Consider the following 6117-nt stretch of genomic DNA (forward strand, 5'->3'; position numbering starts at 1 on the left):
GGGAACAAGAGGACAAAACCAGGCTGGCTTGGGGTGAAGGCACGGCTGCCCCCGACGGCCTCACGTTTGCGAGCCAGTGAGCATCCCTTCTCGCTAAGCCAATGTGAGCTGGCTTTCTGCCATTTACAACCTAAAAATAATAAAAATAAATAATAAATAAATAAATAAATAAATAAATAAATAAATAATAAATAAATAAATAAATGAACAACAGCCCTGCAGGAGTTCCAGTGAGGGGGCGATTGCATGAGGGAGCTGGTCGGAGGGGCTTGTGGCGACCATGGGATTCACCGGGTCCTCTAGGAATGGGGTAAGTGAAGGGAAGGGGGTGGTGGAGAGGGGCAGCAGGGCTCAGCTGCGAAGCCACGAGAGAGCCAGACACGCGGTTATAAAACAAGTCACGAGGATGAAAAGTAGGGCAGAGGGAAGATAGTCAAGAACGTTGTCATAAGGACATCTGGGGACAGATGGGAGGACGCTCATGGTGGCGGGTGCATAAAACTGTCAGATCACACCCTGTCCTGCACCCGAAACTAATACAATATTATATGTCTATGATGCTTCTAGTACAAGATTTTAAAAACAAACAAACAAAAAAACCCACAAGGAGTCATTTATGACCTTAGTCGGGCACGTATCACTCAGGAGAAGGTACTTTGGTGGAGCGGAAATAGAATTAAAATTTCGTTTTCTAGGGGTGTCTGGGTGGCTCCATCGGTTAAGCCTCTATTTTTTTTTTGTATATTTTTTATTGGAGTTCGATTTGCCAACATATAGTTTAACACCCAGTGCTCATCCCATCAAGTGCCCCCCTCAGTGCCCGTCACCGACTCTTGGTCTCAGCTCAGGTCTTCCTTTTTTTTTTTTTTTTAAGATTTTTTATTTATTTATTCATTAGAATACACAGAGAGGAGAGAGAGAGGCAGAGACACCGGCAGAGGGAGAAGCAGGCTCCATGCAGGGAGCCCGACGTGGGACTCGATCCCGAGTCTCCAGGATCAGGCCCTGGGCTGAAGGCGGCGCTAAACCGCTGAGCCACCCGGGCTGCCCAGCTCAGGTCTTTCTTGATCTCAGGATCGTGGGCTTGAAACCCTGCCCTGGGCTCTGTGCTGGGCGTGGAGGCTCCTTAAAATGAATTGTTTTTCTTTTGTTTTCTAAGAAGAAGGCTTCAGCCTTGAGAAAGAAAATGTGGTAGTTCCGTGCATGTTTTGGCTAATCTTTCATTGAGGAGATTAGAAAAATCCCTCGTCTGATAAACAGCCTGAAATTCCAAGTACTCAATCCTACAGGAATTCATGGTACAAATTTAGTCTTAATTATAGCATCAAAAAAGAAAAACCTAACCAAGCGGGAATTTTTAGCCTAAGCTGAGACAGGGCTGAGGTTGTTATGAAAAGCGTTCCTAGTGTGTTTACATTTAAGTAAAAGGTACCCCTCTCTGAACCCGGAGAATGAGAAAAGCTATCAATAAGGCCTCTTAACTTGTTACAAGTTCAAAGCAGGTCAATGTGCCGCTAATAATTCCATCATCCCTTGATTTATGCTGCTCCATCACCAGTGTTTATTGGAGGCCGGGAGCAAGAGCCTTCCTGCCATCTCCCCGAGCCCGGGAAGCAGCCTTTGCTCTGCTGATGGTACCTGAACCCCACGCCACTTGCTTCGGTCAAAAGACCATTGCACCCCTAGATCTATCTGCACCCCAAAGGTTACCTCCAGCAGTGAGGTCAGCAGCTAAGGATTCCCACAGGTCACCCTAAAGGCCACTGGTCACTACTGTGGACTTCAAGACTATGTCTGATGTCTGTGTCTTTTTTTCCTTTCTTACTCCAAAGCAAACATAGTCCATGGAAGTGTCTCTGAGAAGGCAGAAAGCCTGGAGCACCCCCCACTCTGCTGACACCATTTCTGGTTGACCTCAGGTGCTCGATAAATGTTTCATAAAGGAATTTGGCCCAACCTGCTTAGGAGGGCCTCCCGGGCACCAGCAGCCCGCGCTGCTGCATGAGGACGGCACTCAGCCTTGTAATAGGTGGCACTTATGGTGGATCATCTTCACTTTATTTTTTGGTGAAAATAAGTGAATTTGCAAAAAAGGCAAACTCTAGTTAGAAAGTTTCTAAATTGGCGGGCCAGCGAAGTAAAGCCCAAAAGATTATAAAATAAGCTGGAACCGGTTAACTTCCTACAAGAAGCAAAGGTGCAGTGTGGGCTGGGCAGGTGTTGGGCTCACTTCTGAATGAGGAAGAGGGAGACATCTGATGTGGGACGTTTTCTTGCACACACGCATGCGTATCTGCACACATGCACACATTCACATACTAAGCCTCTTACACCCCCAGAGCAGCGTCCGTTCTGCAGAAGCTTTTCATATACATGACTCACATAAGCAGTGTTGCAACAACCCCAAGGAGGACCCAGACTTTGTATAGTATCTCCATGTTTTCAAGCTGGACATGAAGAGGTCTACCTCTCAAGTAATGACTACTAATTATTTTTTCTATTAGCCAAAGTGTTTTTTTCCTAATCACCCAATTTAATAACCTGGGGCAGGTTGAGTTCTATAAGAAGGACCCAGAGATGCCCACAACCTTGATTGAAATGGCTGCATCACCCCTCCCCTTGGTGGATGGATGCACACCTGCGATGGCTTAATGGCTCCCTGGATCAGGGTACAACCTAGAAGCTCATCCACTGTTGTCCACTGTGGTTCCCCGGTGGCTGTGCAGAGGGGAGCTGCGATGTGCAGCCACAGAATGAGCTTGCAAGAGGAGGCCGACTTCCAGAAGGGAATGCAGCCTAGCCGGCACTCAATTTCAGCTTTGTGGGACACTGACCAGAGAGCCCAGTTGCCTGTGCTGGGATTTCTGATCATCAGAAACTGGGAGACACTGAACGGGTCCTGTTCTAGGCCCGGGTTTATGACAATGAGTTATACAACAATAGGAAATTAATACAGACTCATTTCCTATGATTTTTATCTAGTTCTTTTTTTGTCGTCTTCACCTCTGACCTCTTATTTTCTCCACTTACCTCTGCCTAAATCCTGCACCCACTACGTTATTTAATGGTAATACAGTCCCCAAGTTACAAGAAAAAAGAAAGGGGACCTTAGTTCTGCTTCTTGCTAATTCATCTAGGCCTTGAAACAAGCAGAAATAAAGGCAATCCCACTCATTTCTCAACAGGTGAACATATAGGATTTGATCTGGCAAATGATTGTCCCAAACTCACACACTGGCCAGTCTGAAAGAGCAGAGGGACAAGGCCTTTGTGCTACACTCTGGCCCGGAGCAAGCCAGGGCTTCTTTCAGAGTTTGAGGACATCCGGCATCCAACCTCCAGCCAGGGAAAGCAGGTGTCTCAATTCATATCAGCAGCATGGAGAAAAGAGCAGTAGAGTAGGGCCTCTCCTGGCTCATCTCCTGTCCTCTGTGCTGTGTCTTCAGGCTTCTGGGACATTCCTTCTCATCCATCCCAAGGTCTCAGGCATAGAGGAACATGGATAATGACTCTACACTCAAGCCATAGGTGAAAGGTTTGGACATTTGATGCTGAACCTTTCTGCACAAGAGAACTAGAGATGGACACATGTTTCCAATGATTTCTTGATGGGAAGTGGAGAATTGCAAGGAGTACTTGTGAACAATAACACCAGTAAATGGAGAAAATGTGAAAAAAAGGTTTAATGAAATAACTGAAAATGAATTTGAGCATACATCATTCATTTAAATCCTAGATTAGAATGATTTCATAGAACAGTATCTCATGCATGACCCACCACTTTTCAGAAATGATTTTCTAATCCAATCTGTTACAGTCACAGAAAGGTTATCAGTACTTCAAATGTGGATGCTGCTGTTTCTTATTAATTTTATGTTACTATTATTGCCTGTGTCATTAAATCTAGATGTAGGTAAGGCATGAAAAGAACAGATGTTAAGAAAATGGTCCTGAAGCAAACAATATAAAGGAAGAGTATCTGTCAAAGAAGTGATCTATCGGTGCTATGGAAGAGGGAGCCTGAAAGTTAAAGGCAATTATTTATTAAAATAAAAATAATCATAGTTCTGTCCAGCCCTGATGAATTAACTAGTACTGTGCCAGCCCTCCTGCTGTACACAACAAATTGGAAACAAGTTGTGTTTTAACCATTTTTCAGGTGTTTCCAAACAATAGGTGGTACGGAACCCAAGAGAAGACAAAGGCAGAAGTGATGCAATCATCTGCAGGAGGAGGTTGAGGAAAGACTCGGGCTGCTGTCCTGCCCATACTCTCTCGCTTGCTCACTCTGGCAGAGTCCAGCTTCAGTTCTGTGAGCTGCCCAGTGGAGAGGGCCATATGGGAAAGAACTGAGGAAAGCCTCCAGACAACAGCAACCCAGGGCAGATTCCCCAGTCCAACAGCTCACGATGAACTTAGTCCTGCCAACAGCCTCCCAAGTAAGGGAGGGATGTCAAGCCCACCCCCAACCCCACAACTGAGCCATCAGATGAGGCCACGGCACAGCTGACCCCATGAGTGCAGCCTGTGAGGAGCCTATGGGCAGCGATACCACTGTGCTGTGTGCAGATTTCAGACCCACAGAGATGCTGAGACAATAAATGTGTATTGTTGTAAGCCACCGAGTTCTGGGATGATTTGTTGCATAGCAATAGATAGCTAATATAGAAGACAGAAAATAAAGATAATTAATAAAACCCAAGGTTGCCTCTTTGACTATATTAATAAAAACGATAACCCCTAGCAAGACTAATTAAGGGGAAAAAGAGAGAGAAAACACGAATCACGAACATTAGGAATGACAAAAGGAATATCATCAGTGATCACACAGATATTAAAAGGACGGAATGGGAATATTACAACCAATTTAACATCATAAATTCCACAAGTTGTATGACATGATCAAGGGTCCTGAAACATACAACTTGCCAAAATTGACTAAGAAGAAATGGAAAATCCAAATAGCCCTCTATGTATTAGAGACATCGAATTCTTTAGAACAAACAAACTTCCCACAAGGAAAATTAGGTCCAGAAAAATTCTAGTAAATATTTCAGAAAGAAATAATAACCGTCTTACACAAACTCTTTTTAAAAATACGGAAAAAAGAAATATTCTCTAACTTATTTTATGAGGCTAACATAACCATGATAGTAAAAACCTCACACGGAAATCAAGAGAAAATTAGGGACGCCTGGGTGGCTCAGCAGTGGAGCGTCTGCCTTCGGCTCAGGGCGTGATCCTGGAGTCCTGGGATCGAGTCCCACCTCGGGGTCCGTGCAGGGAGCCTGCTTCTCCCTCTGCCTGTGTCTCTGCCTCTCTCTCTCCATGTCTCTCATGAATAAATAAATAAAATCCTCAAAAAAAAAGAGAGAGAGAGAGAGAAAAAATTAAAGACTGACAACCTTCATGACCGCAGATGCAAAAACCCTCAACAATGTCTTATATATGTAATGTTGCAGTGTATAACAAGGATAATCTATCCAGTGGGGCTTATCTCAGATATCCATTCAGAAATCAAACAATGAATTTCCCTATATTAACAGAATAAATGGTAAAAATCGTATGATCGCCCCAAAGATTCAAAAGACACCCAACGAAGTTCGACACCCACTTGGAAAGACACCCACGCTTGTACAGACACTGGATTCCTGAGAAAGGTGTCACAGCAGGGCAGGAAGAAAATAGTCTTCTCATGAACAGTGCTGGTAGATTTGAATATCATGCAGATAAAAACAAGATTTAATCTCTACATCAGCCTTCACAGAAAAACTAATTCTGGATAAATTATAGATCCAAATGTGGAAAAATAAAACAATGCAGTTTCTGGAAGACAACGTAGAAGAATATTTCATCACCTTGAAGCAGGCAGGAAAATTCTTAAATAGGACCCAAAAAAGCACCAATTATAAAGTAATACATGAATATATTAGGCTTTATTAAAACTAAGAAATTCTATTCATCAGAAGATACCATTAAGAGAGAGAAAGGCAAAGCATGGTTATTGAGGAGTTATCCTCAATAAATATATTAAACATGGATTGTGTCAGAATACATAAATGTCTTCTAAAAATCAACAAGGAAAAGAGAAATTCTAATAAAAATCAGGCAATGGTT

The sequence above is a fragment of the Vulpes vulpes genome, chromosome 9, assembly GCF_048418805.1.
Source record: "Vulpes vulpes isolate BD-2025 chromosome 9, VulVul3, whole genome shotgun sequence".
NCBI classification, from domain to species: domain Eukaryota; kingdom Metazoa; phylum Chordata; class Mammalia; order Carnivora; family Canidae; genus Vulpes; species Vulpes vulpes.